Here is a 23,787-nt window from a genome sequence, read left to right on the forward strand (position 1 = left end):
ACAAGCATATACATACAAAATCAGAAAGTCGAAGGAACAAAATGAGTTACACCTCGGCAGGGACATATAGAGGTTCTTTAAATACATTAGGAGCAAGAGAAAGACAAAATATCTTATATCATCTACTGAGAAGGGAAGGAGAGATAATAACTAATGACATCAAAAAGGCTAAGATGTTTAATGCCTCTTTTGTTTCAGTCTTCACTAAAATGGTTAATGGTGAACAGGTAATCAGCACTATTAATATTAGCAAAAGGGTAGTAATGCAAGCCAAAATATGGAAAGAACAGGCTACAGAATACTTAAGTAAGTCTGATATATTCAAACTATCAGGTCCTCATGAAACTCACCCCAGGGTACTTAAGGAACTAACGAAAAGTAATCTCAGAACAATTATGTATTATCTCAAAGAACTCATGGATGCAGTCCCAGAGGACTGGAGAAGGGCAAGCATAGTATCTCTCACTTTAAAAAGGAGAACAAAGAGGATCCCAGGAATTATAAACCAATCAGCCTACCTTTATTACCTGGAAAGATACTGGTACAAATTATTAAAGCATCAATTTATAAGCACCTAGAGGATATTAGGATTATAAGGATTATCCAGCATGGATTTGTCAAGAATAAATCATGCCAAACCAACCCAATTTATTTCTTTGACAGGATAGAGGGGAACAGAAGAAAAGTTACATTGGGTAAGACAAATGGTCCATCTACCCCAGTATCCTGTCTTCCGACAGTGGCCAATGCCAGGTACTTCAGAGGGAGTAAACAGAACCGGTATTCATCAAGTGGCCCATTCCCTGTCTCCCACTCCCAGGTTCTGGCAAACAGAGTCAAGGGATACCATCCCTGCCCATTCTGACTAATAGCCATTGATGGACCTATCCTCCATGACATTTTCTAGTTATTTTTTTAACCCTGTTATGGTCTTCGCCTTCACAACATCCTCGGACAAAGAGTTCCACAGGTTGACAGTTGTGTGAAGAAATACTTCCTTTTCATTGTTTTAAACCTGCTGCCTGTAATTTATTTGGCCACCCCTAGTTCTTGTGTTATGAGAAAGAGTAAATAAAACTTCCTTATTTACTTTCTCCAAACCCATCATGATTTTTATAGACCTCTCTCATATTACCCCTTGCTCATCTCTTTTCCAAGCTGAAAAGTCCTAGTTTTATTAATCTCTCCTCACATGGAAGGTGTTCCATACTCCTAATTATTTTTGTTGCCCTTTTAGGAACCTTTTCCAATTCCAATATATCTTTTTTGAGATGGGCAACCAGATCTGCACTCAGTATTCAGGATGTGGGTGTACCATGGATTTATATACATGTGATATGATATTTCCAGGCTTATTATCTATTCCTTTCCTAATGATTCCCAAAATTCTGTTAACTTTTTTGACTGTTGCTGCATGTTGAGTGGATGTTTTCAGAGAACTATCCACAATGACTCCAAGATATCTTTCTTGAGTGGTAGCAGCTAATTTACACCCCATCATTTCATATGTATAGTTGGGATTATGTTTTCCAATGTGCATTACATTGCACTTATCAACATTGAATTTCATCTGCCATTTTGTTGCACAATCACCCAGCTTTGTGGGATCCCTTTGTAACTCTTTACAGTCTGCTTTGGACTTAACTATCTTGGAGTCTAACTTATCATCTGCAAATTTTACCACCTCACTGTTTATCCCTTTTTACAAATCAGTAGTATATGTTATATTTTAGTAAGACTTTTGACACTGTCTCACATAAGCAAACTAGGAAAATGTGGTCTTGAAGAATTTACTATAAAGAGGGTATGACAAAATGCACTCATGTATTCATACCCTAGATACTACTGTAATAATCTTTATACAAAATGTGCCTTGTGAGGTATCATTTGAAAATAATATCATGGTGAAATGTGTAGCAACATTAGATTTAAAGGTATGAACATAAACAGAAATTATGACTAGTGTAGTTTAGCAGACAAGTCTGGGGAGGGTACAAACCAGTTCCTCAAAGACAAAGGACAAACTAACACCTCTAGTCAGATGTCATCAAAGTTAATTGGCAATCGCCTGTCAAGTGACCATTCTTTGGTAACAAGAGGGGTAGGAACAGATCAATCTGCACTTAGCAAATAACAACATGGAACCTCTTTCATCATGAGACTCCAAGTCACCTTCCTCACAATGGGAAGGAACTTTAGGTAGGGGTAATGGGGTGAGTCTTGTATGTTAAGTTTAATTACTAGGAAGTGTTTTATCTTTATTTTTCTTGTAACCATTTCTGCCTTTCTGCCTTTTACTTGTGCTCCTTAAAATCCTTCTAGTTAAAAAATAAACTTGTTTAAATTTTAAGTTGTTTGGTAACTCCATCTAGAGTAGCAGGCTATTGGATATTGACTCCTTCCAGAGGCAACAGACCTCTAATATCTAAACTGTCAGGGAGAGGGCTGATAGTGTGGAACAAGTGTTTTGGGGAAAAATCAGGCCTAGTCGTGTGTTGGGGTCACATTGCAAGAAGTAACCAAGACTGCTGGAAGCCAGAGTGTGGTCTGAGTGTTGCTGTCAGACTGATGGAGTCAGATTTTTTGGACCAGGACTGAAGCTATAAAAGACACTCAGGGTGTGACGTGCATGCTTTTTGGCTGTTTGTGAGCAGCCCAGGTTGGGAGCTACAACAGCAAAGCATTTTGAGGCATCCGAGGTTGCATTAATGACTTGGATGATGTATTGGAGAGTGTGCTTATAAAATTTGCAGATGACACCAACCTGGGAGGGATTGCTAGCATTTTGTAGAGACTATTAGAATTCAAAACAACTTTGACAAATTGGAGAATTGTTCTGAGTTAAACAAAATGAACTTCAATAAAGATAAGTGCAATACTTCACTGAGGAAGGGAAAATCTAATACAGAACTACAAAATAGGGAATGACTGACTAGGCAGTAGTACTGCTGAAAATAATCTGGGATTATGATAGATTACAAATTGCACAAGAGTTAATAATGTAATGCAGTTCTGAAAAAGGATAATATGCTGAGGTGTATTAACAAGAGTGTCATATGTGTAACTCCTATTTGCTAAGAGTGTCAATCTGTCCCCCTGTAGAGGTGACTAGGCCAACTAGAAATTGATAAGCCTGCCACAGCCTTGGCTAAGAGATATGTCTTTTAGGTCAAGCAGTAGAGGCTCATGCATTAAACTGAAGAGGTCCCAGGTTTAATCCCCACTGTCTACATTCCTTTGTGGGTGGGCGTTACATATGTAAGACACAAGAGGTAATTGCCCCGCTCTACTAAGTACTGGTGAGGCCTCAGCTGGAGTACTGTGCCCAATTAGGGTGCACCAATTTAGGAAATTGGGGGAAATTGGAAAGAGTCCGTAGGAGAGCAACAAAAATGACAAAAGGCCTAGGTTTGTGTCTGCAAAATCCAGGGCTCCAGAAGACTTCAAAACAAGTTGCATGGCTCATGCTACCAGCTGATGCACTTAAGAAAACTCACAGTTCAGATGCTGCCACCATGTTTCATTAGTAAAGAGTGAAGCTGAATGCAAGTTAAATTGAACAAGTAGAGTCTGATTAAACCCTCTGATCTTGTCTGTCCCAATAGCTGCATTGCTTCCAGCCTAACACTAATTGTTTCCCATTGTCCTGGTGTCCCATAAATAACAGCCCCTGCATGGAACAGGGTCTTTTTGACTCCAGTTCCACTGATCATGATATAGCTGATATCAAAATACCACCAAGAGTAAAAAGGATCTCTGTGCCACAACAAATCCTCTTTGCTTACCAACCCCTGATCACTTTACTATTCCAGAATGACTTTTTTATTTTTCTTAGAACAAAATAGCCCATTTTTCTGACTTTCTTCATTCCTCCTCTGTATGAAATCTGTTATTTGCCATGGAGAAGTTATACCGTGCTAGATTTTGACTCTAAGCACTACTTCAGTTCACTGGGAGCATCCCCTCCATAATATGAATCTTATGAGAAAGCATGAAGTTCACACTCCTCAAACTTCCACGTTTTCAATTAACTGCATCACAACATGTCGAGTTACAACATCCAGTGCCATGTTTAGCCATGTAACCAAGGAATTGATGTGAAATTAAATGTGTTCGGCTCCAATGTGCTATCAAGTTGATAATGTGACATTGTTTTGAAAGCTTGAATAATCCAAAGTATGCTTTTCCGCAAACATATTTATAACTGGAGAAAGTATTTAGCTAGTGTAATGAAATTGGTACAGAATATACAAAACTTTTACCCAAAGTTTTTTTTTGTTAAATAGTGGTATATTTGATAATGGTGCATACAGTAAATATGGCCAGACAGGGGATAAAACTTGTTTCAATATCTCATTTTTTTATTCAATAGGTTCATTTTCAAAATTTGAGTGAAGAAGTGCATAAAGGAAAACATATTAAGTTAGAGTGGTGACTTGTTTCACATATTGGAACAGAATTCTATCCTACAGAAAACAGTTGGAAGGGTATTTGTGTGTGAGTCTCATATGGAATAAAATACATTTTAAACTAAATAGATTAGTTTACATACTGTATGGCATGGGGAAAAATAGTTAATGAACCAAATTTATCCCTGTTTTAACTTCAGGAATTATGTCAGGAATAAATTTAGTAGTTTTTTGCAAAGTAATACTCTATTCATGTATCATGTGATTTCACACCTAATATTTTATTTTTTTCTTTAAAAGAGTTTAATAACTCAATTATAAAAGAGAAATTTTATGTTTGCAATCTCATTTTAGTTACTGAGGCCAGTACTTTGTTGTTTCAGTGTCTAAATGGTCATGTACATGACTAATCCATAGCTTTATTTCCATAGAGATGCTTAGGACACAAGACCTCTGATTGTCCAGATATAGACATGCCTAATTTGGGGGTGTTGTGAGCACTGCCAAAAGTTTAGGCAGTGAAATGTGATTGTTCAGATTTGACACTGGGGCATCTGAAAATATAGAAGTGTGTAAAGGTTGGCAATGGACAGGTCATGTCTATCTCATCAGAGTCAAGGGCAGGTGGACACTCAGTCAAAATCAACTCCTCACTGACAGATGAGTCTGACACAATTGTATTAGTTTACATGGCATAAATTGGCCAGCCACTGTCAAACATTAAACAGCATTTTACAAGGTCCAGGGTTTGATATATGGAGACCTCAGTCTGCTTAGTACCATGACAGACACATCATTCAAAGTCATTGTACCTTTTTATTAAAGAAAAAGAAAAGGGGTAAAACAATTAAAACATTTGAAATGTAAAGCGTTAAATACAACTTTCATTTCAATTACATCACTTGTTCCCTTGCTCTTTTAGCTAGACAGAAAAAAAAATACAACACCTTGCTTGACAGTCACTTAGACAGTATCAAAGTTGATAATTGTCCTTTTGGGGGGAAAAAGAAGTTGAGATGGGCTGGAGCTGTTGTTGTTAAAGTCTGATGCCATTTTATCTTCAGTGGTAGGTGTGGCTATGTCATCTGGATTGGCATGGTCAGAACATCTCTCAGGATCAGGATGATGAAAGTCTAAGGTCCCAGGTGATAGTGGGGGTAGCAGCCATGATGGTGAATCTAGCTTCAGTAAAAAGAAAAGGAGTACTTGTGGCACCTTAAAGACTAACAAATTTAGTAGTCTCTGTCTGTTCTCTTTTCCTTTTGTTAAGAACATAAGAATGGCCATACTGCGTCCGACCAAAGGTCCATCCAGCCCAGTATCCCGTCTACTGACAGAGGCCAATGCCAGGTGCCCCAGAGGGAGGGAACATAACAGGTAATGGTCAAGTGATTTCTCTCCTGCCATCCATCTCCACCCTCTGACAAACAGAGGCTAGGGACACCATTTCTTACCCATCCTGGCTAATAGCCATCAATGGACTTAACCTCCATTAATTTATCCAGTTCTCTTTTAAACCCTGTTATAGTCCTAGCCTTCACAACCTCCTCAGGCAAGAAGTTCCACAGGTTGACTGTGCACTGTATGAATAAGAACTTCCTTTTATTTGTTTTAAACCTGCTGCCCATTAATTTAATTTGGTGGCCCCTAATTCTTATATTATGGGAACAAATAAATAACTTTTCCTTATTCACTTTCTCCACACCACTCATGATTTTATATACCTCTATCATATCCCCCGCCCCTCCCCTTAGTCTCCTTTTTTCCAACTGAAAAGTCCTAGCCTTTTTAATCTTTCCTCATATGGGACCCATTCCAAACCCCTAATCATTCTAGTTGCCCTTTTCAGAACCTTTTCTAATGCCAGTATATCTTTTTTGAGATGAGGGGACCACATCTGTTCCCAAAGTCTTTTTTTTAAAGACCCCAAAATGTGATTGTGAGTGGAATAATCCATCGCCTCACTGTGTTGTTCACCAGTTAGGCCTAATACTTCAATTTTGGTTCAGTAATTTCTGGTTTCTCTCCTGTTTTTACCAAAATAGTGCTTGAATTTATCTACATGACCTATTATGTTTAGACTCTCTGGTTCTCTTGTGCCTGTTTGTAACATTCCTTATTGAATATACTGAGTCACATTCCATGGTTAATTCCTAAGTAGGCAAAAGATATAGACCAATTATCACAGCTACACTCAGCTACAGAAGAAATAGCAGCTGGGAGAGAACCTGAGGATGACAGAGAGAGAGAGGCACTGGCTAGCTTAGTGAAAGAGGAATTAGACAGTTAGCTTCTAGGATGGGATATACAGGTAAGTGGATTACTTAACTTTGGGATGATAAAAGAAGGGAAGGTCCTTATACTTGAGAGTCAGAAGGCCAAGCAGCAATCACATTACTTGACCTTTATATCCTAAATAAGCTGAAAGACAGAGAAAGGAAGCACAGATGCCCTTTGATCTTAGCCTCCAAATAGGGTCTGCCAGTCATTCTTCAGCTTCCTGGGTCTCTCAGTGCTGGGGTCCATATATAGGTACACGCTGAAGTAGGATGCCATTCAGACCTCTGTAATAAAAAGAACAACCCAGCGAGCATGAATTAAGAGACTTCTCCTCTCTGTGCCACAATACAAAACATTTAGTCTGTTTGATGGAAATCCTTTGGCTTTCTGACAATGTGAAACATCAGCCTCTTCTAATGAGGCCCACTGCTTTTGGAAGGAGAGTCAGTTCCCAGTTCTATGGGGAAAAAATCTAACCTCCATATTTTGTACAAAGGGAAGACTACTCTAAGTACTTCTGACTGAAAATGCAGGAAATTCATTCAGAAAAGAGGTCTGGGAATCTAAGTAATAGACAAGTCATCAGCACACTAGTTATTTTCCTCCAAACCTGCTCTCCTGAAAATCCAGTTAAGTAGAGATCCCTTTTTAGCCTGTATAGGTTATGATAGGATTTAATTCAAAATATCCCATATAAAACTGGAAAGGAAAATCAAAAAAGTGTTATTGAAATCTTTTGGGTAAGACCTTAATAACCCTGATCTCAAAATATTTCAAAACTGTTTGGATGTAGGTTACAACAAAGGTGATAAAGAGGTTACAGAATCAATCACTTTCTAGAATGGTGATAAATATTTTTATGACAATGATATATGTAACTATACATGAAAAACCTTTAATAAAGTGAGATAGCTGTTCTGTGCCTGACCTACCCAGAATACAGAGAATATTTTCAGTATATTCAAATTACTTTATTACAAACAAATAATTTTTCACGAAAATCAGAAAATACAATAAAGCTGACTTCTCAAAATGGATAAAGAACAGTTTCTTTAGAGATCACATTTCATTTAGTGGCTATAGCGTGAAGAAGTGTAGAAAACAGATCAGTAGAAATTAAATGGACTGAGACTAAAATTTAGAAGTGAATTGTGGGGAATTCCAATCTTGGTATAAAAATGATTGCCTACCTTCCAGATACGATCATGTCAACTCAGAAAAATTGAAGAAAGCTATTCTTCAGTTCTCTAACACACTCTGATTCACTTTTAATTGTTCTATGTTGTGTAATGAAAGGCAGAAAGACTTATAGATCAAGCTGATTTTTTAAGCCAAATATATTCCCTCCTAATCTTCTGCTTTCTCACTGCAAGGCTTCCCAAAATACTTCAAGATGAGTTGACAGCTCCAGAGATTCAATTCAATTACATTTACATCAGTAGATTACACAGTGAAAATAATAAGTTGCAGCTGGTTGTTGCTGAGGTAACATCTTGAAATCTAGTTTTAGTTCTCAGGTGTTTGGCTTGAAGAAACTCAGAAGTTGGGCTGTTTTTTTAAGGTATATTCACCTATTTTTCTAAAGAGCTGGCAATTGCAAAACTGATATACTCAGGTTCTCTTAACTGTAACAATAATTGGCATATCAACCATTCCTTTCCTTGCCTGAAAAATAAAAACATGGGTTTTTTTTTAATTGAAATATTTAAGCAAAGTTGTAGTTCTCCAAAAAGTACATGACTGGACTTGTTTTTTTTTTCTGTTCTGTGTTCCTTCCTCTATCCTCATGAGACCAACATTTGGATGTCAACATACATTTCAGCCAGAAATCCATTCCAAGACTGCTTACTTCAGTTAAGAACTTAGACACTTTATAGCCACAAAAGCTAGGTGAAATTTTCCAGAGAAATAGTTTATACACTGAAAAATTCAGTTTTGGTCAACCCAAAACTATTTGGGAATTTGACCTGAATTTGCTAAATAGTTTCTAGATTCACCAAGGGACTTTATTATTCACAAAATAGCTGGAGGAGATCGTGATTTAATGTTATAAACTCATTTTGTTAATTTCTCAGGCTCAGTTGTTCTTGTTGTCTTTTGAGATAAAATGTAAACACAACATTCTAATGAAATAGCATTCCTAAGTATACATATACTTTGAACAATAGATAGCTGGCATAATGATAAATTACATAATAGTCCACATTTTCAAATATTAATCCTGACAATACTCCTAGACATATGCAAGTATGCAGTTTTACTCCATTTTACAGATAAGGGAGATTGAGGTAGAAATGTTAAATGATTTGTCCAAGGCAAACACAAGAAGTTACTGGCAATGCTGGGATCAGAATTAAGGCTTCCTTCCTCCTAGCCTTATGATTAACTAGACAATGCACTGTTTCCCATGGTATCATCTGATCTCTCCCCATTAATTTTTTCTAAATACTCCTCTTCGTTGACTAATTTGCATGAGTCTTTTTTATACAGAAAATAAAAAACATACATAACTTTCCTCCTCAAAATGGGTGGGAAAGATAATAGCTTCTTTCTCATATGCAATGTAATTGTAGACGAGTCAGTCCAAGATGCCAGAGAGACAAGGTGGTGAGGTATTTGTATCAGCCATCTTGTCTCTCTAAGTTCCTTTCTGAGTCATCAAGGAAAGAAAGCAGCTTCTCTCAGGTACCTGGTACACATGAGAGATCCTTATGAGAATCAACTGGCCTTGACATTAAAAAAATTCTCTCACAGTCAAGATGTAACCTACAAGGGACTTCATTCTGTGACAAGCACTGAATTTCAGGTGGAGGATATTTTATGAAAAGGGAGTATATAATTAAGAAAATAATGAAAGTTTAAGGCTTTATTTCAAAATAATTAATTTTTTATTAGCCATATCAGAAAAATGTATAAGTGATTCAGGGAATAGTTACTCAAACTGTTAGTTAACCATCTTGCACCCTCTAATGAGAATACAGATGTCTGAAAAAAGTGGCACTAGAACACATCTCTTCCTTCACCTGCCTTCTCCCACTTCATCCATCCCTGCGACTTTCACCTTAACGTGTTTTTCTGAGTGAAGATGAATCAGTCATTGGTTCTCCTGCTCCCTGCAATAGAGCTGTGCTTGCTTTTTAGTACATGTGAGAATTGCCTTTCCCCTAAAGCACCAGGAGATACTTACTTGAGTCATCCATGCTACCCCAGTCCTATGTCACAGTTAAAAACACTGACACTTCAGCCGTTTACACTGAACAGCATAAGAGGTGTGGTTTTGTCCTATATAGCTATTATTTCATGTGCAGTCTTTTGGAGGAGGAGAGGAAGAATCTGTCATTTTTATAGATTGTGAGAAAGAGTGTGCTGTTTCTTGTGTCAGGAAACCTGGTAGAAGGGAGCTAGGGAAAGTTCTAGACAGAAACTCCATTGTGAAGTAGAGAGCGAGTGAGAGCTTTAAGGATAATACAGGTGTTCTTTATTCTACTACTGATCAGTATACAGAACAGAATACAGAAGAAAGCAAATTTCTCAGCTGACATTTAACATCACTAAAAAGTTAACAGAGAACGTAGGTTATTGACTACAGTAAAAGAAAACAAGGTTAGTTCAGAAAATACTATGGCATAATCCAGCCAGAGATACTTATGAAATTATATGCATACAACATTAATAAGAGAAGTAGGTTTGGATACATGGTTATAAATGGAATTTATTAAGCCATGACAGAAATGGAGTTTCATGAATTGTCCATGTCTGTTGGAATTCCCATTTGCACAACTATCACCATCTTCAACCAATACATTTTAATGTATCCAAGCAGATAACAAAATGGTGGGTTTTAATTAACTTTATTCTGGTTGAAGATTTCCTTTGAAGATCTGAAAACATGTTGAGAGTATTGAACTCAGTAAATAAAACAAGAACAAAAATAGTTTGTGGACCCTCAGGTAAATGTAACAGCTGAGGAGATGTTATAAGATCCATCTTATGAGACATTTAAAACTAGACTGGGCAAAGCTCTAGGCCATAGTATATAGGGGAATAATTCTACACTGGCAATTTGAAAATGGACTGCAGAACATAATAAATCTTTTCAATCTCTCTGAAAATAATTTCAAAACACCTCTTGTTTTACATTTTAGCTTTTTCATGCTTTTAAGAGCAGCTCCTTATCATTTCTAAGGATGGTACTCTTATAAGTACTGGATTTAGAGGCTCTGGGCCATATACCAAATCTTGTGTTTCTGCCCTAGGAAAGATGGACCTCAGGCAGATGATAGGGGGTTGTGTTACGCTCATCTCTAATTAAAACAGATTTGGTGCTTTGTTAACATTTAGATTTACAAATATTTATGTTCTTTTCATTAGTCTCTGCACATGTTCTAAAACATCTTTCTTTTCATTTTAGATTTTTCATACATTCCATGTTTCTTTATCATTTCTAGGGGAAATACTCCTCCACAGTCACTGATTTAGGAGTTCTGGGCCAGACGTTAAATCTGGTGATTCCCCTCTTTAGGTAAGGTGATGCTTCCTGATGAGATTCAGGGGCCAGAAGATGTTAGGCCAGGTCCTGGAAGGTCAAAGCATAATTTTTGGTACATTTTCAATTCCTGCTACATTGAGGTAAAGCAGGACTTCTGGTGACATCATCATATTTATCTCATCCAACAATCTAAATTTGACATGAGGTAGGAGCAAAACACTGTTTGGGTTACCGTGTGCTGTTTAGGTTTTTTAAAGTGTATGAAGTCACACTCTCCCTGGATGAGATTCTTCCTGATGGAATTGACTCCACAGCACAATTGCAACATGTTTACCGCCACATGTTTTAAGGAAGAGCAACTGACTCCTCCACTGAATTACTCCTGCTCTTCTGTGTGATGACAAAGCTATGTCTCCACTCCTCCTAAATCCTTTGGTCTGCTGTGTGCCACCACTGGAGTGGGAAGAGAACAGTGCATATGAATCCCCTAAGCATAGGGATTAAATCTCTTCCTGGCTTTTGTGCAGATCAGAGAAGGGGGTCCCCCCTATTTTTCATTTACATATGGGTGAGGCACAATCTGATCCTATGGTAGAGCAATCACAAGCAACTGAAATGTTTAAGGTGATGTTTTATTCCAAGTGTAAGGAAACAGCAGCGTTGGCAGTAATGTAAATGTGGATGGTGTAAGTAAATAAAGCCAAGTTTTCTGTTTAATTTAGAAGAGATTTATTGCAAAATTCTTAATGAAAACATAACTTTTGTCTCTGATTTTTTTTAAAGAATAAAAGTAGGTGGTAGTGGGACCATGTATTGTGTTTACTTTCTCCATATGAATGTGATTTCCTAGTTTTCTGAAACCTATATCCATCCCTCTCCCAGAAATACTGGCAGATTCAACTGTAAAATTGAGATAAGCACCCACCAAATTTTCACCAGGGCTACAACAATCTAAATCTTAGTAATTTCATCATACAATGAATACTGCATTTATTGCACCAATAGCTAAAACTATTGCCTATCCAACAGCTTTGAGAAAACTTTGTAGCAGAAAGATATATTTGAAATGACAGCAAATATAATTGAATAGAATATATATGTTCAAATATAAAAGAATCATTGATAGACCTTCAAAATAAATTAATCTAACAATAAAAAATTGCCATGCATACAGAACTCCAGCTCATATGTAGTGTACGCCACTGTTCCCTCTAAGATGTGGGCGTGTGTGCGCACACACAGATTCTAAATCCACGCACATGGGGAAAAAACACGTGCACATTTGTCTCGTGTCCTGACCGCACATCACCGCCAAAGTCCTGGGGCTAGCGTGGCAGTGCTTCCTGGGGCAGCTCCCAGTGGCACGCCTGCCTGCTGGCAGCAGCCCGCAGTGCTGGCGGCTCCCTGCTGCCCAATCAGAGCTGCGGGGGCGGGGCTTGCAGGTGTGGCCCCCTCCACCCCAACCCAGCCAGAACCAACCCTAAGAGCCAGAGGGACCTGCTAGCTCTTAGAGTCTCTGCATGCTGCCAGCGTTTTTCCCGGCCAATGGGAGCCACAGAGCTCACGCTTGTGGCAGGCACAACACATGAAAAGTCGAGACACCCCCGCCTTGCCGCTCTGACCCTAGGAGCCAGAGACCTCCCAGCAGGGCTGATGAGTGCAGCCAGGGAAGGGTTCAGGGTGTGGTGGAGTGAGTGTCTGGGAGGTGTTCAGGGGGTGCTGGGCTGTGCAGGTGTGGAGGGGGCTGGGCAGTGGGGGAGGTTTTTGTGTTTTGGGGTGGTAGGCAGTGGGCACCAGTTGAGGGGTGCTGGGCAGTGCGGGAGATCCGTGTGTGTCATGGCACTGGGGGTATGTGTGGGGCATTGTTTAGTTGTCATGGTGGGGCTGTGGGGAAGGGCACTGGGAGGGAGGGAGAGGGAGGGAGGGAGGGAGAGAGGAGAAATCAGTGAGTATTGGAAAACTAGGAAGGCAGCTGTGGTGGAGCTGTGGGTGGGAGGGGCACTGGACAGGGGTGGTGGTGTGCACAGTACTGTGCATTTGTGTCAACTGTGGGGGAATTGGGGGGGGAGTCTGGGTATAGTGGGTTCAGGGGGTGTAGGCCAGGGGAGCTGTGTGGCTCTCTTCTTCCCCCCCTCTTCCCCTCCCCCTCGCTCACCCAATGTGTCCTGATATTTCACTCCTGCGATCTGGTCACCCTATTTAAGGGTGACTTTTGACCTTGTTTTCCCGCCATCTATCAACACAGCCAGATTCTACTAGCTGGCAAGGGAAAGGGAAAGGAGGGCAATGAATGAAAGGAGGGCACCGGTATTTTGAACGTGGAAAGTTGATCACATTGGGACGGTTGGGAGGTGGGGACCCACACATCTCCTTGTAGTCTGTTCATTTGGCTGTGTACAAACTCAGGAACGTGCAAATAAGTCAATATACCTGGCCGTAGTTGCTAAGGAATTGCAAGGATTTCCCAGAAATGAACAAATGTAAGTGTTGTTTTCATGATTGAAATCTTTCAAAGGCATTGGACTTCATACATTTACTTGTAATGTTTTACCATTTTCCCACTTTTTTTGCTGCAGATACATGGATGTGATCGGAGCTATGCAAAAACTTCTGATATCCTGATCTGAATGATCTTCCATTTGTCCTTTTGTTGAGTCATGCTGTTAAGCGCATTGAAATAGTAGCCATATAATAAAAAATAATTTTAAATAAACCAATCTGGTCAAAAATCAATCCCAAAATGTCACTGTCTAGAGGGCTAAAGCATAAAAGAACAGTGACTTCATTTAAATCTGGATGACTGGATGAGTCTATAGAGATAGTTACACCAAAGTCATATAGTGTAATGCCTGTTAAACTTCGTGAAATATTCACATATTATGAAGACAACGGAGTGGTTTGTGTATATTGTCAAGATGCCAGAGCTCCGGGAGAATTTTCATCAGAAAAATTGTGGAACGATGTATGGAAGTTGGATTTCTTAAAGCGTCATCTGTCAAATAAGTCTCATATAGATGCTGTAACAAGACTTAGAAACAAAAACCCTTCCTTACGGAGCGGATTGCTGAGCATGATTCTTGAAAGTCCAGCTGAAAAGCAGAGGAGGCAAATTAATCTTGAATGCAGCTCAATGCTTTCTGTTCAGGATATTAATGACCATATGGAAAAGTATGTGCGCAGACCAGCGAGCTGGAGAAGTAAAAATTATGCTTTTGAATTTCTTGAAATTATCAACTGAATTGTCCAAAATGACCTCATGCATGAAATAGCATCAACAATGTTTCATACTCTAGTTGTTGATGAAAGCACTGATATATCCATTAACAGATACTTGATACTTTACTTTAAATATAGATCCATAAATTCTGCAGACTATAAAACTTCATTTAGTGAACTATTACGATTGCAAGAATGTGATGCTGTTTCAACAGTGTCTGCAATCAAAGAGTTTTATAAAAAAACACCAACTTGATCTAATGAAAATGGTGATGTTTACATCTGATGGTGCGTCCGTGATGTTGGGCAAACTCAATGGTGTGGCAGCTCAGCTGAAACATGATATTCCACACTTAGTCCAGCAACATTGCATTGTACACTAGGAAGACTTGGGGATTTCCGACGCATGGAAAGAGGTCAAGCTGATAAGAGACATCAAAACCTTAATGAGAACTGTCTACACGGTGTTCTGTCGGTTATCCAGGAGAAAATGCAAATTTCAGGAAATAATGGATGCTTCTGAATGTGGTCAGTGGCTTTCAGGCCACTCAGTGAAGTGCGCTGGTTATCTAGGCACTTTGCACTTCGCACTTTGAGCTATTATTCACAACTATAATCCTCTTCTGGAATATTTCGAGCAAGACAAAGATACTGATCCGGTTTCTAAATACTGCCACAAAAAGCTGAATACCATGGAATACCAAATAACATTAGAAGTTTTGAATGATGTTTTGTTGCTGGCTTCACTATCTATGTTTCTCCAGAAACGGGACCTTACACCTCTTGAAGCATTTCACTTTGCCTGAGGTAAACTGAACAAGATCAGAAGACTGAACTTTGGAGATTCAGTCTTATGGAGTGACAAAGTTAAGGCTTTCAGATTTGAGCTCTCAAGAAAATAATGAAATTGATACCAGTTCCATAATAACTTTCATAAACCTCTTGTGTACACATTTGGCAGACAGATTTTCGGAGGACGAAGTCCAGGAGTCGTCCACTTTTGATTGTGCAGCAATAGCTAAGCGTGACTTCAATTCTGGAATTCATCAGGTAAAATCCCTATGTTCAAAACAGAAAGACTTTCTTGCTGAAGAGATTGTTATAGTCAGTCAGTACAATGACTTCAAATTTGCAGTAGCCGAAAGAATCAAAAGCCAATTGGTTTTAAGTTTCCCGGATATGGTGACATTTGCTCACCAGAACTAACAGTTTCCACATCTTGCAAAGTTGATGGATATTGGAGGAACATTCCTAGCATCAAGTGCAGACTGTGAGGATGGCTTTAGCTTAATGAACACTTTAAAAAACGGACTACGTAATCATTTACAAGTAGATCATTTGGACATGCTGATGTGTATTAAGAGTTACCAGCTGGATGGAGGACTGATAGATCTGGACAAAATTTATATTGAATGGGCAAATGAAAAAGATTGCAGGAAAAAACAGTAAGGTTAGTTTAGCAGTCTTTGACATTTCGACCAATAAGGAAATTAAAATGTATTTATAATTACATATCTTATTCTTGGCTGATAAACATTTATTGATATTTTTGGGGAAAATTTTAAATTTAAAACACAAACTTTTTTTTTTTACTTATGATGTCTCTATCTGAAAACCCATATAAGTTGCAAATTGCAAATTAAAACTTTTAAAATATATAAACATTTTACTCGCTTGGGCTCATTTGCCTCATGGCACACAAATTTGAACTCTGCTTCAAAAATATGCACAGAAGACATTTTTTGTGCACATGGCCTGTCAAAAATTAGAGGAAAAATTGGTGTGCACTCATGTAAGTGCTGAGAATAATGTTTGCTGGCACTTCAAATGTACTTTTAGAGACCTTTTACACACACACAGTGGAACTCATCTATTTTGAATATTCATTCTGGGAAAATATCTGTATTTGATTAGAACTGATCTCAGATTTCCTGCTCCCAGAGGACCCTATTAATCCATAGTGGGTGTTTTTTTTAATTAATCTAAGCACGACAAATAGAAGAATTCTATGGGCTCTCCTTCTGACAAAGGACCACATTCTAGTTAAGTGAAAATCTCACCCTACTCCATAAGAGCTTAGTTCACTAAGATGCAAGTTTGTAAATAAATGATTTTAAGATATTGTGGACAATTTCATATGAGTGGGCTAGCCTTAATATAGGACCTCAATAAACTGTAGCAAAATTTTTCAAAGGTCTGTGCTGGCACAAGTGCCCTGGATCATGCTCAAATGTGGACTCAGTGATCACTCTATCCATGAGGTTAATTACTTTTATTATTAGCTACTCTTACTTTTCTACTTCTCAGTCAATCTGTTGACTATCAGATGGTCCAAGGCTTTTCTCTGGCTGTTGTCTATAATTTATTTATGGTTCCTGCTTTTCTTGACACTTCTGAGACTTCCTCAGCCTACACTTCCTTTGTGAGATTCATGATTTCATTCATGTCTGCCCCTATTCTCCATGAGCTGCCTACATTAAGTTTTTTTCTTCCCTAAAGGTAGCATCTTACATTTGTCTTTGCTGAATTTCATTTTGTTGTTTATAGCCCAGTTCTTCAATTTATCAACATCCCTCTGAATTTTAGATTTATCCTCCGAGATGTTGGCAACCTCCCCAGCTTTGAGGCAAATGCAAATCTGATCAGTATGCACTTTATTCCTATATCCAAGTCATTAATTAAAATGTTAAACAATATTGGACCCAATACAGATCCCTGTGGAACCCCATTTGAGACCTCCCTCCAATCTGACATAATTCCATTAATAGTTATTCATTGTTTGCAGTTGTTTAACCAATTGTGTGTTCACTTTATGGTAGTTCAGATGAGCCCTCATCTCTCCAGATTACTTATCAGAATGTCATATGGGACTGTGTCAGAAGTCTTGCTGAAGTACAGATATATTATATGCAATACATTACCCCATTCACCAAACCAATTAGCCTGTCAAAGAAAGAAATCAAGCTGATTTGACCTGATTTGTTCTTGGTAAATCCATGCTGGCTGCTAGTGATCCCCCCTTCATCTGGCATAAGGTATCTATTTTATGCCAACAACTCAGTATTTGTCACCCTTTCTGAGAATGACCTGCAACATTTGCTAGTTCCTTTGCCCATATTGTATTGCTTTTGGCCTCTGTCTAAATTTAAAGAAAGCAGAAATCCTGTACCAATCATATCCTAGCAGAAACCCACTACTTCCATCACCACCGGAAATAAAATGGAACAGCTGCCCAACAACTTAAAGTGCTTCTGCTACCTACAGTTACTAGCAACACCAGCATTGATAAAGTCAGTGCCTCATCTTTCAGTCAACTACAAAGAAGACTTTGGGCAAGACTGGGGGGGTCAAAGTATCCACAAAATGCCAAGTTTACAGAGCTGTTGTACTCTGTTGTCTACTATACTCATTTGAGACCTGCTCCCTTTATCATCGCTATATCCAAAAACTTAACTGCCTGCAAATGCCACCTACACAGCATAATGGGAATCAAATGGTCTGACAAAATCACTAACAATGAAGTACTACAGCTGGCAGCCATGCTAAGCGTGGAAGCCATGCTAGCATGGAGGCAAATGACTTGGGTCAGCCACATCATACGTATGGATAGCAATTGACTGCCTAAGAGAGTTCTGTACAGTGAATTTGAAAAAGGCAGTAGGAAGATTAGCCATCCTAAATTCCACATACAGTCTGTTGGTCTGGATTTAATGACTTGCGCGGATAAGGCCCATGACAGGTGAGCCTGGCACTCTTCTATGAAGGAAGCAGAACGTACAACAGAATACCATTGCACCACCTTGTCCGACAGTAGGAGAGAATGCAGACACCAACTTGCCTTAGCATGTTCCATGAACCCCACATGTGGAAACTGATTTCCAGTCGTAGTCATACTCGAATATGAATGACAATCATTGTTTAAATCCATGCTGGCTGCTAGTGATTACAACTTCATCCTCCAGGTATTCGCAAATTGAATGTTTTATACATTGCTCTAGTAGCTTCACACCTTCAAAGTCAGGCTGGCTGGTCTGTGGTTCCCTAGTTCCTCCTTTTCTCCTTTCTTTAAAGATGGGCACTATGCTCCAGTCTTCTAGGACCTCTCCTGTCATCCATGAGTTTGCAAATATTATTGCTAGTGGCTTTGAGATTTCTTCAGCTAATTCCTTTAGTATCCTCAGGTGAATAGCATCAGGCCCTGCTGACTAGAAATCATTCAAATTGGTCACAGGATCTCTGACTTTTCTTTACTTATCCTGATCTGCATTCCTTTCCTTTTATTGTCTATGGAAACTTTGCTAGTCATCTGGTCACACGTTATTTTTTGTGAAAAGACTGAAGCAGAAGTAGGCATTGAACAGCTCTGCCATTCTATCATCTTCCATTTCCAGCTCACCTTCTCCACTGACCAGCAGACCATCCCTGATCTTTTTTTTTTTGTCTGACATATTTGAAGAACCCCTTCTTGTTGTCTCTAACATTCCTTGCCAGCTGTAACTCATTCTTTGCCTTGGCTTTCCTTTTTTTGTCCCTACGTGCTTGCACTATATCCATATATATTTCCTTGTGACATACCTCTCCTTCCATTTCCTCTATGTATCCCTTTTGTTATTTAGATAATTAAAAAGTTCCTTGTGCAGTCACATTGGCCTCCTGTGGCTCTTATCTTTCCTCTGCATAGCTCGATGCTGAGCCTCTAGTATTATATCTTTGGGGAACTGGCAGCCCCCTTTCACTCTTCCTTTGTAATTGTTTTTTCCATGGGCCCTTGCCTAGGCCAAGGGTCAGACTTGAAGTCAGAGGTCAGGGATCAGAGCTGTGGGTCAGAACGAAACCTCTGGAGGGAGGTAAGGCAGGGCCAAGGCTTGAGAACAAGGTGCTAGCAGGAGATATGGGAGCCATGGGTGAATACTTTAAGTAGCCAGTGAATTGCTGGTGGGCTGAAGAGCCAGTCTGCTTACTCTTCCAAACAATCAGACAGCCAACTATGGCAAACTGTGCTTGTTAGGTTGCCCAAGACTTGCTCAGCTGCAGGCCCAGATTCCTGACAACAAGAATGCTAGATGTTCCTGGGCCCATTTGAATGATCATCTTTCAGACATGCTATACTCTGCCAAACATTCCTGAACACTCCATGAAATGAGTATCCCCAAATAAATTTTTTAAAGAGGAAACTAGTCTTCTTTGTGCCATTAGGGGTTAGCAGATGCAGAGTGTATTGCAGAAGTGGAACATTGGTAGGCCATGGAGGACATATGTCCTGTCCTCCTTAGAAGTCTCATCCTAGACAGGGAAATATAATGGGGGAGTCCATATGGTATCTCTAACTCCTCACTTCCCCCATTGAATCAGTCAATAACTATGTTTGGGACAGTGGAGTATTTGAGATTGCTGATAGACTAACACCAGCAAAATGTAATTATTTTCCTCTCCAGAAACCAGAATTGAGCCAGAGGAGGGAGTCAGTTTAGATTGTTGTATATCTATTTTTAATACATATTTTATGTTTGTGACATTCTATGAAGTGAGTCTATAGGACAAAATGGAATGAGGAGAAGGAGGTAGGAGACTGGCACGCTAGTATAGAAAAGTCAATGCATCGAAGAAAGCATGAAAAAGGAGTGAGGAAAGGAAATGAGGCTGTTTAAGCTTGTTATTTTTATTTAACAGTAGAAATTAAGCAAATATAAACCTATCAAACCCAGTCTTTAAGAGATTTGGTATTCTGGACTTTTTACAGTCCTCCATACCATTGTATATGGGGTACAATTTCAGAATAGATTAATCACTTTGGCCATTTCAGAAAGAACATTCTGTTACAAGTTACAACACAAACATAGCTTTAAGAAAACATTCTAGCAGCACATTCATGCTGTAGTTAAGGATTTTGTCAGCCTTTTTTTGTTATAAATGTTGATCTTCAAAGATTTATAACTTGACAATAAAACTTGTTCCACTGAAACTGGCAGTATTCAAGAATGTACAGTAGAGGAGGAATATTTTTTACCAAATTACTAAAAAAGTTGGCGTGGCTGTTTTCAAATTGTAAGATGTAAATAATTTAGTATGTAGCCTCTGGGTGCTGCGTTGCATCTGGGCTTTGACCTATATATCACTGCTTTACTTTCTTCAAATATTTCCCATTTTTCTGGTTCTGTTTTCAATTTGGCTTCATCTGTTCCATTTTATACTTTTCTTAGGTTTTGCATCTTTGAAGCACAGAGTTGCACATTTTTCCTGGAATGCACCTTTCCTCTTCCTTCTTTTACATTGTTATTATCATTGTTCATATATATTATAGTGGTGTCCAGGAACTCCTGTCAGGATACAGGGCTTTGCTGTGCTAGTCATTGTACAAAAAGATACCAAAAATAGAGTCACTTCCACAAAGTGCTTACCTTTCCTATATTTTATATATATATATTTTAAAAATATCTGTCTATAAAGGTATGCCAGTGTGGTGTAATTTTTTTTAAAATTATTTTTAAAAAGTAGAAGCCCAATACTTTACATATTCAAAATGCTTCATGAACATTATTTAACTAATTCTCCTATCTCTTCTTGGAAGTATGAAAAGGAGGAGCAACTTCATTGATTTCAATGGGGTTACATGAGGTAAGACAAGTGTGAGATCAGGATCAGGGCCTAAGTAAAACACTTTGAGATACTTGACTTCAGTGGTGGTACTCACTTGAGCTAATCACATGCAAATTGTTTTCTGAATCAGCTTCTTAAATAATTATGCTTTCTAAAGAGAGCGCTACATTGTGATTTAACAATCCACGTACAGTAAAGCCTCAGAGTGATGAACATCAGAGTTATGAACTGACCAGTCAACCACATGCCTCATTTGGAAGCGGAAGTACACAATCGGGAAGCACCAGAGATGCGGGAGGGGAAGCAAGTATAATACAGTATTGTGTTAACTGTAAAGTACTGAAAAAGTAAAGGGAAAGCAGCATCTTTCTTCTGCATAGTAAAGTTTCAAAACTGTATTAAGTCAATGTTCAGCTCTACATTTTTGAAAGAACTACCATAACATTTTGTTCAGAGTTACGAACATTTCAGAGTTATGAACAGCCTCCATTTCTCAGGTGTTCATAAGTCTGAGGTTGTACTGTACAATTAGGGGTAGCATATTGGTATGCTGTCCTTGGAGCAGCAAGGAGAAAGTTTATGACTTTAGGTGTCACAATCCCCTCCTGGTCTCCTTGCTGCTCCAATGCACAGGCATAGATACCCAACATTCTTCTCTCCACCCACCATAGGTTGATGGAAAGGGATGGGGAGTATGGTATCTGCAGAGCCTGCTTCCTCTGCCATACTGCCACCAGTGACATAGGTAGCAGGCACAAGGGCGTAAAGAGGAGTCCGTATGAATTTGAACCTCCCTTATTTCCATGTGCCACATTGAAAGCTATGCCATGATTTGACCCAATGACTCTGTTATTTAATATAAGTAAGTGGTTGAATTTAATAAAATAAAACTTCTTGTTTGTAATATAGTATTATTATTATTTATTAATATATTGATTATTATAATTATTTCTTTATTATTAATACTTGGCAATTTTATCCCAGGATCTCAAAGTACTTCAGAAGCATGATTAAGTCTGGTGCACATCTCACATTCAGAGAGATTGTCCATTCCTCCTTTACTGCATGCAGGAAAGTAGTAGGGCATGGTGGCCTCTGTGCATCCCTAATTTTGGCTGCTGGTACAGTTTACTGCAGCCTGCTGTATTGGCACAGGGCAGCCAGCATGCAGCTCCCTTTATCCTTGCCCCTCCTTTTCTGAACCTACCAGAGGCATAGAAAAGGGGTGGGCAATTGCCATTTAACTGTTCTGTGCCAATCAGAGAACTCCCCCAATGGGTGTTTCTCTTGTGTAACAGGAAAATCAGGCCAATGAATTCTCATCGCATTGCTGTGAGTTAAATATTGTACCCATTGTATAGATAGGGGAATTCAAATACAGAGAGTTCAAAGGCCACATTTTCATACTTCATAAGGGTATTGTGAAGATCAGTTAATGTTTGAAAGTACTTTACAACTTGTAAACTGCTGTAAATGCTAGGAATTGAACTTCTACAATTTCTACAGTTATCATTAGCTGTACAGGGTAAGACATAGAAATAAAACCACATTCCTGCTCTGGACAACACACTAATCTCTAAATTGATCTCAATTGAACTATTCACATGATTTAATTTATTCCCATGCATTTTGCAGACTCTTGCTAAGTACTGAAGAATAGAATTTATCAGAAAGAGCATGACACCTTCTTCAGTTTGACTTCCACCGCTGATCTCCATTCTATCTACTCTTGCCCTTGAGCCAAAATGGAATGAGGAATCAGAGAGAAAAGTTAGAACAAAATGCATATGTAAATTCATAATACTTATCACATGATATTTATTTGTTGTATCCCACTTATACTCTAATGCCATTCCCTGTTGTCATCGCTCTTTGTAGTATGTCTTATTTAGACTATACACTTTTCATGGCAGAGATCTGGTCATTATTAAGTGTTACATAGAATTATTTATTCGGTGCCATAAGCTTAATAAATGTGTTGCTGTTGCAAAGAATGGTGCTGCTTCTTAATAAGGAAATATTATAAGTAGTAACTTGTTTTAAAAATTGAGAGTACTGATGTGTCATAACTGCTGCAGCACAATTTCCACAGGCTGGAGAAATCAAGTAGATAAGTACAAACACTGTAATGCTTGTAGTTATCACCACTGATAGTGAATGTGAATATCTACACCATCACTTAATAAAGTATGAGTTAACATACTTCTGGCAGAATGGGGTTGAATTTGTTCTGTTTTTCAATTCTGTAGAAAGGTTTCAGACTCATGTGGAAAATATTAATGTCTCGGGAAAATTTATTTCCATGAAATAATTTCTTAAATGTGTAGGCGGTTTCAACAAAACTGCACTTTGACAGAGGAAAATAAGCAGCAGAGAATTCTAATACATCTTTCCTTGGGTACCATGCGCTTTCATTAGAATCATAGGTATTTACTCTGCTAAAAAGAAATTTAATTTCTTATAGAATTTCCATGATATAGAGTTGTGTGATGGCTGGGTGTACCCCAACTTCAAATTTTGAATACAGTTGTATTCTATGGGTTTTAATATAATTCATAAAATATAAAGGCTTGAATCTACTATTGCTTATACTGCTTAGCATGAATGGAATTGCGCTAGTTAAATACGAAAAGAATCAGGATATTAACATCTTGAACTCAGTAGGACTATTCACATGGATAACTGCCTTCGGGACAGGGCTTATGCTTTATTTAATTTAATGTGCTGGTTGATTGTAATCAGGTAGTGGCTTCCCTTTCAGACAAGAAGCAGTAGAATGATGGTATGTTGCTGAAA

Source organism: Dermochelys coriacea, chromosome 1 (genome assembly GCF_009764565.3).
Source record: "Dermochelys coriacea isolate rDerCor1 chromosome 1, rDerCor1.pri.v4, whole genome shotgun sequence".
In the NCBI taxonomy this organism is placed as follows: Eukaryota; Metazoa; Chordata; order Testudines; family Dermochelyidae; genus Dermochelys; species Dermochelys coriacea.